This window comes from Mercenaria mercenaria, chromosome 6 (assembly GCF_021730395.1).
Source record: "Mercenaria mercenaria strain notata chromosome 6, MADL_Memer_1, whole genome shotgun sequence".
NCBI lineage: Eukaryota > Metazoa > Mollusca > Bivalvia > Venerida > Veneridae > Mercenaria > Mercenaria mercenaria.
Genome location: NC_069366.1, coordinates 1,613,724 through 1,626,698, shown reverse-complemented (window position 1 = coordinate 1,626,698; position 12,975 = coordinate 1,613,724).

Below are 12,975 nucleotides of genomic sequence, written 5' to 3'. Positions count from 1 at the left end.
GCATAACACACATTGTACTTAGAAAAAAAGAACAGAATATGTATTATACATATTCAAAACCCCTTATTTTATTGAACTACTAAACAACAAGTTTTGCCAGAAAGCTTACCTTCCATTTTTAATTGTGCTTACAGTATTTTGCAAACTTCATTTAAGAATGAACTAATATACTGACGCTCGGACATAGTTTATGAATAAAATAAAACAACAAAAATAAACTATGCTGAGTGAGATGAGTTGTAATGCAACAATAGTTTCTGTTGAAATGTAATTGCATTATACATTATGTAGAAATGCTACATGTTATTAGTGAGAATAACATAAGTATTGTCAAAAAAAAAAAACAAAAAAAAAAAAACAACAACAAAAAAAAACACAGAATATAAACTAAAGGAGACAACTCCGCAAAAACGTTATTGCAGGCTTATACTTTCCATAAAGTATGCATGGTTTTGTCTTTAGGCAAAAAAAGTGCATAATATCTAAAACATGTATCTAAAACTTTTAAGGATCGAAACTGAGTCCCTGATGTCTGTAATGTTGGTTTAATTTTTGTTCAAGGCTGTTGTAATACATGACTGGAAAATATAAAAAAAATAAATATGTGTGTTCTTGATTAAACATTACAACAATATTGTACAAAGTATAAATTCCTTAATTTTGGCCTTGGCCACTTTTAGAAAGTTTTCACAATTGAAGTTTCTTCTTGATCTCTGCACTGTTTGACGGTGCAATACAGCCATAAAAGAATATATTTCCTCCTCTTTCGATAAATTTCCCTTCATCGTTGAACAAAACAAAACTATTTCATCAAGTGTCGTTCTGAATAGGTTTCATTAATTAAAACATTATTAAAGCATTATTAAGAAAAATTGGGCTTGTATGTTTAATCATTTGCCGAAAACAACCGATTTTTAATGTCGCTTTTTCTTCCGATCTTATTTTACTAGTATTAGATGAAACAGGTGTTAAGAATGCTCGAAATCATACATCTGTTTAATTAGAAATGGAATATACTAATGACATTGGCTTTTTGGCGTCAAACAAATTAGGCATTTAGATGAAAGGTCTTGCTTTGAATTGGGTTACTTGCACCAAAATTTTCTTCAAAGTATCATGTTAAAATGCATTTCTGTTATCTCAGTAATAGATGGCAGAAAAACATTTGAACATATTTCATAAGATTGATACTTCGTTCCCTTTACCATGCAATATATATTCACTTTGTAAAAAGTCTCATATTTGTACGGCAAAACTTTAAGAAATTCTTATTTCAAAGGTATCCTTCCCTGTGGACTGTAAAATGTCCGTATTTCTTATAAATTCGATGCCAGGACAATAAGAGAATATTCATCATGCATGAAACAAGAAAACAATAATATGCATAATGTACAATACATTTGAATACTAAAATTATGCAGGAAAAATACAATAATTCACCTACCTACCTACTTTTGTTATCCAACTTGACGCAAGTTTTACAATTGATACACTAAAGCTGATAAAGAATGAATTCATTTCATGGAAATTCAAAATTTCTTTGAAATTTACGGAAGCTCACAAGGGGCAATGAAGATCTATGTGTTTTTTTCACCTATGAGACAAAGATAATCTTGAGTGAACTTAACTTCCGTATTTGGAACATTCTGTCTCACACGTGAGAATGATACTCTTATCTCATGCCGCTTGTCTAAGACCGGCCGCAGAGCATGACTGCCTTGTTTATGCTTAAGTTTATTCAGTCTATCAAGACTATCATACACTAGTCACTAGTAGAAAAACAGACATTTAAGCGTGATGATGTCATCATTATACAAATGTATGACGCCCCTGTTAAATGACGCCAATGTAACGTTCCAATAATGGAAAATTTGTTAAGGTAGTCGATCAGTAATCAAATGTGTTATACAACAAAACGTAACTACTAATTACCAATACGAGACAACTGCAGTTAAAATGGTCAAAACGGTGAGAAAATAATCTTCGACGCCAGTCAATTTGTGGTTTAATAAGGAAATCTCAGCCTTGGTTTTGGACAAAACCTTAATCTCGGTAGGGAATTCCTTATCCGCAACTCAACGTCTGAATCAGTAGAAACAGGATAGTCCCATGACAAACTCAACTTGTGACCAAAAATACATAGTCACTGAGATAAGATAGTATTTAGGTAATTATCAATTACCCATTAATTACCATCTAGTTTGCACCCACTTAAATCTCGAGGCTACGAGATTTAAAAAAAAAATGCTCTTGCAGAACGGCAACAACGAAAAACAACAAAAAAGGCAGAAAGACAAATATCCGGAACAACAACGCATAACAATAACAGAAATTGCAGAAATTTAATCGGTAATACATTTAACGTAGTATGTAGTCGCCCGTACGGTTCGCCGGTGGCGAGGATTAATACACTTAACAAAAGAAAACTTGTCCCATCGGAGCTTCCGTTGGTTGTTAAACCATATATTTTTAAAAAGTAAAGAAGTACTTTACTCTTTTATTTATGTGGCAAAAATTGATTAGAAGTAGCTATCAAGTATAAATTATTTACCTCAATGTTTCAATTAAGTCGTATTTTTGCTATAATTTCATACATTTAAATGTTTGCGTTACAATCGTACAGTTTTCAAACACAGTGGGAGAACATTCATGACATGCCAAAGACAGACAAGCGATTTTGAAGATCAGTTTTAACAAGCAAATTCAGGAAATATGTATCCTCCGCCAAAAAGGTTGTTTATAGTTTGAAAGATATTTAATATCATAAATTATGTACAAAATAACAAAAATTAAACGGCAAAAACTGCAGTCACTAAAGAAATCATGTGCAAGATGTGCATGTGTCTCCACCATATAGTGATCTGTCTTAAATTTCGTAAAGATTTATCAATGGACTACATTTTTAGGTAAAATTTTTGGCTTGCAAAATGATTTAAGGGCAATAACATTTAAGTCAATACCGTGATTCTGACTAAATTGAGCGTGCACCATTGCACTAAAAGCATCTTCATCTGTGTTACCTTTATAACTTTCAATCGAATGGTCAGATAAGTAAAAAAATCCCGCTATGTTACATTTAAAATGGTAGCAACACATTTTGGTAGCCACTTCAAAATTCGGCCGAGTTTTGGTAACGACAAATTGAGTTGCAAGGGTACATATAACGTGTTAAGGATCATGGAACGGAACGTACTTTGGTAGTTTTTTCTTCGTCAGGGACAGTGATCATTTTTACATTACGCACAACAGAGGGAGATAAATAGAGGGAATGTCTCCCCTAAAAATGATTTGGGAGGGGGTTCGGAGTTCTTCTCCCAAGATATAATTTTCGTGTAAAACAACGAAAATGTAGATTTGTGAACTTGTGAAAGGGGCCGCAAACGACGCTTCCTATGCAAAAATTGATAATAATTTATTGTTTTATTGTTTTAATGTGCTGGTGTTGTCGGTGGGATAGTCTACTGAGATTTTTAAGCACGAAAATGTTGAATTCTGATAAAACTGTTCAATGTAAATCAATAAGCGGACGCCAACTTGGAAGCTGACACCGAAGGGGTGACAAAAACTCTTTGGATGCCCTATTTTGATATATGGAACCTCTTAACCTCAAAAGTCGTCCCGACTTCATCTCAGTGTTGTTATATTTTCTGGTCCTTCGGGATCATTGATTTCAACTCATTTAGATTTGAAGATTGAATACTACTTAAGCCGGTGCTAGGGGGGCGTGGGCAGTGTTGCATTTTCCATTACTGCTCATGAACAGACTCAATCAAACCGAGTCTGCAATTTTCACTGTTTGCCTTGTTTGCCTTGTTCTCGGTGCTTCCGAGGGATCTACTTTCCAGATTTTATTTAAAACTGATAAAGGTTGCACGTCTACCTTGCATGTACTTTTAAAGGTATTATACAACCCGACACTTTTCTCGTGAATCTCCTGAACTTTAGTCTCAATCAGTCTATACTTACTTATAGGCGTTTGTGAAACCTGTCCCAGGGTCATGCGAACGACGGTGAACAAAGTTAAATTGACCCTTCTCACGTGTATTCCAATGGTCCTGCTTGATTGAATCTATGACCGTTCTATTTTTCAGGTCATAAGGTCAAGGTCGAATGAGCGAGTTCCATCATAACTCTCTTTGAAAAAAATGTTCATTCGTCAAAAAAATACTCTTTTTGTAAATCATGAAATTATTATTAAATTAATACCGTTTTGCGTTGGATGTGTATATCCAACGCTTTTTTTTTTCATTCATTCATTTATTTCATATTTCAACATCTCATAACATGGTGCATAATATACATATATAAAACAAAATAAAACAGGTTTGGCAACAGAAGAAAAAAATGGAAGTTAAACTGCATTAAATGTTGAATGGTATTAACACAGATAAAACTAGCTATAAGTTCTTTAAATAAGATTGTAATAAAAGGCTGTTTTAATAAGAGATTTACAATAAACATAATATCATTCAAATAAATAGCTTTGGTTAAAAATATTTGTATGCAATTAGAAGGAAAAATACCAACATTTAAATACAAATATGACACTATAAAGGAAACTAATCTTTATTTCCATTGTGATCCTTTATCATAATTTATTAAATGCAAGGAAAACTGGCACTATTAAGGTTGAGACCATTATTATCACAGACAGAAAATTGACTGTCACAAAATTATCATTATTCTCTACACACTTTTAAAGCTGTAGAAATTTGCTATATATTTTGGAAAAAAATTACCAAAAAAAAGAAAAACAAAATATTAAATAAAACCTCAGACACCAGCTAAAAAATTGGCTTTGACAGCGAACTTCAAATTAGGTATACTCTTAGCTTCTCTTAAAGGCTGTGACATTTCATTCAATAATGAGCAACCCTGATATGCAAATGACTCATACCAAAACCTTTAACCTTGGGTAGACAAAATCTTCCAGTGTCTGAAAATGATTAATTAGAAGAACCAACCAACACTCTTAACCTAATAGGATAACTATGAATTGAACTTAGTGGAATGAAATGCTCTCTATGGTAACCTGGTGCTTTACTACTAAATATTTTGAATACATGAGACAACATGATTTGATCAACTCTTTTCAAAACAGGAAACCAATTCAGCTTGGCAAAATGACCCTGATCTATATGACCTCTTGCCTCTAAATCTGACACAAATTTGATTATTTTTGGTGACCTATAGCTTATTTCTAAGTTCCTGAGTCAAGCTGTTATACCAAACTGTACAGCCATAATCAAAATGGCATTGGAGAAGAAATATTGCAAATAACTTTTTAGAATGTTGATTGAGGAATGTATTTTTCCTGTACAAGGACTTCAATCTAGCAAAAACCTTCTTAAAAGTTGACCTAGCCATTGAATCAAAAGAAAGACTTTGATCAAGAGTGGCTCCAAGATACTTGGTGCTACATTTCTTTAAGGTGCAACAACGCTAATTTTCACGAAAAGAAGGGAGAAAATTCTGCTTTTACTGGTCGAGGGGAATAATGTCATGCAGCTTAATCATTATAAAATGTTTTAATTGACGAAGACGGAAGCACGCACGTACGCATGCTCGCAGACATCGCTTAAATAATATCCGCTCACCTAAAATAATAATTATATGATGCAATGTAATAAAAACGTCAGTATTCAACATTTAGTACAACCAATAATATTAAGAAATTGCAACAGGTTTAAGGATGTCCTCTTGGTAAGGACAATCTGCACACTAGAAGAATGATGATTATTTTTTTTTCTCTTGAAAGCTTGAAGTTTTAGGCCTTGGTAATATCTCGTACATTCCTGTAGTCAGAAGAGCAGCTTTGAACTTTTATTATATGGCTGACAAGCAAAACTGAAATTTATTACTAATGAAAAGATTTAGTGAAAAACAGCAAAAGACTTGAATTAAGTATATTGAATCACTGTCATATATATACCAGCAATATTTCAAAATCGTGCGGCTAAGTTGGTTTTATGGCTTTTTAAGGGAGAATGTGTAATCGTAATGTGTACTTTGATACAGGTATTTGTTTGGTTTCTCAAGTGCTCAAAGCTACTCAGAAAAGCCAGGGGAAAAACAGAACAAACACACTCTTGAATCACAGAGCCGCGATTGGTACAATTTCTCATAATAAAAACACAGTAGTCCCTGCTGTGACATAAGTAGAACTTATGTTCAATTTACATTGATTTATAACGTCATGGCAGATTTATCACGATCTAATTTTATAAAAAAAAACTAACTTTAAGCGTATCGTAAATGATTCTTTATCTTTTTTACGATTTCATATGAGAGACACGTAATGTTTCATAAATATTCGCCAAGAGGAGCATAAATATGTTGTTCAAATATTATTTGTCTCATTTATAGCTCTAGTGGACATAAAGTGTAGTCAAGAGGAACTGCTTGAGCAAAACAAGAGCTGTCGGAGGACAGCAACGCTCGACTATTCAACAGCCTTGTAAATGGAATGAATATAAAAGTTGCAAAAAGGACCATAATTTTGTAAAATACAAAATAGAGTAATTGAACCTTTGCACTGCATGTCATATCATGACAATGAACAAGTGTGTGAAGTTTCAATCCATTCCCATTAGTTGATTCTGAGATATCAGCTTACATACAAAAACTTAACCAAAAACTGCTACGTCGAAAAAGGGGGCATAATTTAAAAACAAAACAAAGTAAAGTTATGAAACCTGTTTAGTGCATTTCAGATCTTGACAATGATTAAGTGTGTGAAGTTTCAATCCAGTTCCATTAGTGAGTACAGAGATACCAGCATACATACAAAACCTTAACCAAAAATTTCTAAGTCGAAAAATGGGCATAATTTTGTAAAAGAAGCAAAACAGAGTTATGGAACCTGTGCAGTGTAAGTCAGTTTATCAGAGTGAACAACTATAGGAAGTTTCAATCTATTCCAACAAGTGGTTACTGAGATACCAGCTTACATACAAAACCTTAACCAAAATTTTCTAAGTCGAAAAAAGGGGCATAATTCTGTAAAGAAAAAAAACAGAGTTATGGAACCTGTGCAATGTAAGTCAGTTTATCACAGTGAATAAGTGTGTGAAGTTTCAATCCATTCCCACAAGTGGTTACTGAGATACCAGCTTACATACAAAACCTTAACCAAATCGGGACGAGGAAGCGGACGCCAACGCGGACGCGGACGCCGACGCACGGGCGAGTCCAATAGCTCTACTTTTCTATGAATAGTCGAGCTAAAGATGAAAGCGCCCTATGCAATGATATTTGTATAAAGTTGTTCGAGTATATATCGACAGGCTTATGAATATAAACTCTGACGGCAATATTTTTTTTATAAAATCTATATATTTTCCTAGTAAGTGCAATTACATCACTGCATATTATAAAGATATGTATAAGCGTCTTGTTTGTACAGATTAAAAGTAAATTAAACATTAGTTTTGACTTTCTTGTAAACATTTCTATTGATATATATGGAAATTAGTAACAAACGAGAGTGATATTGAACCTGCCTTTAGAGGAAACATTTTTTCTCAGTTTTTTTTCCTATTCACAATTTTTTACCAAAAAAAAAAGCAAAACAAAAACAAACATATTTTGGATGAAAAAAAAAAGATCATGTATTTTATGACATAGAAAAAAGTTTGTTTTGGTAATCAATACAAAGAAGGATGTAAATATTTCAAAAGCGTTGCATTTGTAAACATCGTTTGTCAATAACTTTGTACCACTAGTCGCTTTCAGATTATGAGCAAAAAATGTGTGGGTGAGTCGCTTTAATAATGCGCGCATCTGTGTATAAACTTATGCGCATGGTCTTACAAACACTAGACCTATTGTTGAGCATGGAAGAAAGTGTGTAAGGCTGATATCAATTCGTTCATGGATCCATAGATGTAAACAATCGACGCTGTATATAATGGTTCTGAGTTAAAAAAAATCACAAGCGCTTAAAGATCATTAAGGACTATTTATTCCAAAGTTGTCTCGTACGTTGTCTCTATTCATGCAATTCATGAATATTTATCACACCACTTCTTTATAGAGTCACATTTAAGAGTTGGCTGTTTTTAGCTCACATGACAACAAAGTGCTCAGGGTGAGCTATTGTGATCGCTTACCTTCCGGAATCCGTCCGTCCACACTTTCCTTTAAACAACCTCTCTTAAACCATTTGGTGGAAGTTGATGAAACTTGTCCGGGATTTTTCTTGGATGGTGCCTTTCAAAAGTTGTCCATGGCAACCGAAATGCAAAATTTTAAACAATTATCTTGTCCAAAACCACAAGGTGTAGAGCCTCAATATTTGGCTTCTGACATAATCTAATGGTCCTCTCTGAGGATCGTTCAAATTATGCCCCTGGGGTGAAAAAGGGGCCCCGCCTCGGAGGTCCCAATTTTTACATAAAGTTACATAGGAAAAAACTTTAAAAATCTTCTTGTCTGAAACCATCAGACCTATGTCTTTGAAGTTTGGTATGTAGCATTGTCTTTTGTTCCTCTACCAAGATTGTTCAAATTGCGTCCATGGGATGACCTACTTTTTCGTTTTTGTACAGTATAGATATTGGGACCACCTGTATAATTTTTATACATATTTCAATACTCATCTTGGATAGTCTAAATCATGACCTACTGACCTACTGTCTTGTTTTTGAAGATTGGAAGATACAGTATGGAAATTTGGACCACGTGTATAACTTTTTATATAGATTTCAATACTAATCTTTAATATTCTTAACCCTGACCTACTTTCTTGATTTTGAAGCTACAGGAACAAGATCTGGACCACAAATATAATTTTAACATATTTCAGTAGTTATCCTGAATAATCTTTACCATGACCTTCAGGAAATAAACCCTCAAATGGTGATTTGAGTTCAAGAACAGAAAGGTTTTAACAGACTCATAATGTAAAGTACACTTCTTTGGAGTAAACACACAAACAACTCACTTGGAATATAAATACATGTATTGCATGGCAGACGCGGTACGACATGTTTTAACCTTTTCTGAACTATACTCATTTTATTTCTAGAAACTGAAACACCAAATATTTTTTTCCGAAGGTATATTTGATATGTAGAAATTACCAAATTATCTCTATTTTTTTCGAAATAGTCGAAGGGAGGCTATCGTGTTTTCGTCAAATAAAAATTTCGACAGTTGTCATTTCCGTACTGTTTCCATAACGTCTTTCCAAAAACGTTCTTAGACTTTATATGGACAATTGCTGGTAATTTCACATTCTTTGAAACGCTTGATAATTAATTTCGACGAAGAACGTTGTCAAATAAATAGTAGACAGCAGAGCAAAACACATGGCTTATTGTTAACAAGCTACACAAGCGAAATAAAATCTTTTTAAAATTGGTGAACCTACAGGTACTTCTAGCAAAAATCTGTGTTATTTTCTCTAGTGGAGACAATAAACGTTTTAGTAAATGCACCATCCTGTCCTGTCAAAGTCACGTGCGGGAAATATTTTAACCAACGGCTTAAGTCGGCGAATAAAGACGGCTTGTTACGAATTTCCCTTGGAGCGTATCTAATAAAAACATACTTTTGGTATCTACAATTACTAACGATTTTGTTACAAAGTTTATAAAAATCCAAATACCGTGTTCTAAAGTAATTAACATGAGGATATATTTCCTACGTTGGAAATACGTGCAGTATTCCATTTTTTTTAAAATGATTTTACTCAGTCGACCAGTACTTATATGATGTTTTAAGGATCGTAAAAATATTGGACTCAATACTTAATATAACAGGTCGATTTGTGCGGACTGGCCCACTTTAAAAAAAGTCCTTAATAGAACAAGTATAAAAATGATTTGAAGGAAACTTTAACCAGCTTGGGATTCAAATTTTGTCTATTCCCGTGGAAAACTGTTCCTGCGAAAAAATAGACAAGAAAAGTATATATCTAAGACTCAAAGTTTATAAGAGAAATTAGACTTTTGAAAGAAAGTAATAAAAAGAGGTAAAAGGAGTATAAATACAATTTTAACGTATTAGACACGAGGGTCACAAACAAATAATGGATTGCTCTGGATCCAGTGACTGTGTGGATAAAGGGAAAAAATGCTTGAAAGTTGTTGCAAATCAAGTTGATAAATTGTTTCTTTCGATATGCTCCTTATTTATCTACTTATTCTTTATTTCATACACATCATTGTATAACATATATAACAGTAATGGTAGCTGCTCCATTAGAAATTGTCTTATATCAAGAATACAAGCACTCTCATTTTTATAACTTTTATAACTTTCTGACTTTAAATACTTTGTAATCCTGATGTTTCTCCTGCTATATATTATTTATTCTTTGTGACTGCTGTGATTTCGCAATTTGCACATCTACATAAAGTCTACTTACATGCTTTACATATGTAATTTAAAATATCCTCTATATATAAACACTCATTGAATGATATTTGATTCGAATGATAGATCAAACAAATTAAGTGATTATTTTATAAGTCAAACTATTATTGTGGGCATATTGCATAATGGGTAATATAACAGTGTGCAGTACCTGGTTAAATAGCTTACATTTACAATTTTGACATTGAAATTAACCTTGACATTGATGATATAAACGGCAAATAAGTGCAAATCTTAGAATATGGTCAGCTACAATAAAGGAATAATTAAGTCTTTCAAATCTTAGATATGTCTATTTGCTGATTTCCGAAAATATGACGGCCAAAATCACTACCCAAAATAAGGAAATTAATTAAATATGGATTGCAGCTTCCTTGGTTTGAACTAGTGCCGACTTATTCCTTTCAAATAAGTTCGAATTGTCAAAATATCTGCCTCGCCGGTTAGGGTTAGCGATTCATTTACTTTAAATATTTCCAAATAAAATATTAAAACCAGTTTGTTATGTGCGAGTCTCTATAATTATGGGCAAATATTTCAAAACATGCTTAAGACCCTATACAGTTTACTTCGCTGTTTTTTTTTAATCATACGTTTATTTACGATTGGGAGAAGTTTCGTTCAAATCTACACTGTCGACAAAATTCTGTTACCTGAAGTTTTATCACAATTATGATTTTTCCCAAAGACGCCCATTATAAAAGCCTGTGAGGCCCAATTTTTCCAAATTTGTCAGGCAAAAATTTAAGCACACGACCATATCGTTTTTCTGAATTTCTGAAGGTTTGAAAATAAAATCAGGATTTTATTAAATTCTATGTATTAATAGAAAAACCTGCCAGAACAGCTCAGTGGGGAGAACGCAGATCTATGGATCACTGGATCGTAAGTTCGATCCCCGGGCGTATGTTCTCCATGACGGTTTAATAAATCACATCGTGTCCGAAATCATTCGTCCTCCACTTCTTATTCTTGTTTAGAAGTTTTGCAGTTACTTGCGGAGAACAGGTTTTTACTAGTACAGAATCCAGGAACACTGGTTAGTTTAACTTCGGCTAGCATTAACTCTCCAACATTGAATGTACACATGCATTGAATATACACTTTTAAACCTATGTTAAAGGTCCATTACTAAGGGAAAGTGAGTTGGCATTTTTTTTCATAGCCAGTGCATAGACTTCTGCAAGACACTAAATAATGAAGATTGGCAGGTCAAAATTTACAGAAGGTCTTTGGAACTCAAAGAAATGTATGTGTATTATGTTGAAATTTCAATGAATCGACAGAATGACCCCCAATGTCTTTTTAACTTTCTTCATACTTCATAGAAAAATAATTGTACATATACTGCGATTTATTTCGAATTTCTACATACCAACTTTCATTTTCCAATAAAATGAAATAGTTTCTGTGCTTTTTAAAAGAAATTAAAATGTTCACTTTCCTTAGTATTGGACCTTTAAATCTAACCCTAACCTTTAGTCAGTATTTTACACTCAATACGCGGGTGCATCCACTAGATGCGAACTTATGTTTTCGGCTTAACTGTCCGCCGTTACTGAAATAATGTTCAGAAACGGCGTTAAACCTAAAACAAAACATACATAAACAAATGTAGAGTGTGCTGGGTTCTTGTCCTCTTGGCGATTTTCAAATTTCGATTATATCTTATAATAACTTAACGTTATCATTAATGGAAATAACGTTATGGTCAACACTAACAGTGGAATATTCTAAAATGATATATCATCACACTGGTTGACGGCAACGTGATTTTATAACGATGTACATGTATTATATCAGATTAAAGTAGTACTTTATTCATGAGAAACACGTTCAGAATTGTTTGTATGCAGTTGCAGGCACTCAGGATGTCGAATACATCTTCTAGCAGTACAGATATCGGCTCAGAGCAACTGAGCGAAAAAAGTCCTTAGAATTGAAGGAATACAGGCTATGTCCGGATTGCTTAGCCTAGCACTTTGAAAATAGTCAGTTTGAATTTTTAAAGGCGGAGTTTTCTATCCTGAGAAGAATTTCCTAAGGCCTCGTATCTGGATGGGAGACATTCAAGAGCATCTTGGCAATTTTAAGTCATGAGTGCATGAGATTTCTGAGATGCTATTGAGTGATATTCACCTAGATGGTTGTACATACACAAATAACAATATTCTTTAATTTTTACTTAAATCTCGCAGATATGTAGTTCTTATGCTTCGGTTTAAAACAATTTGCGAAACAATGTTTCTGTAAAAAGTCTCCCCGTACTTGGATTCAGTGTTATTATATCTTCTAATCCTTTGGGATCATGGAGTCCATTCAACATATCTAAATAGTTCCGCTTAAGCCGGTGCTGTGGGAAGGGGGTGGGGGCGTGAGAGGTGTTGCACATTTCATTACCTCTCATGAACTGTCTCAGTCAAACCGAGTCTGCTGTTATTCCTCTTGGTTGCATTGTTTGCTTCCAAAGGATCTTTGTACAGAATTTATTAACGGTCACAACAGCATTCTTCACGTGCCGTGTGTTGGCTGTAAAAAGGTCTCCCCGAACTTGGATTCAGTGTTGTTATAACTCTTTAATAACATAGATCAGCT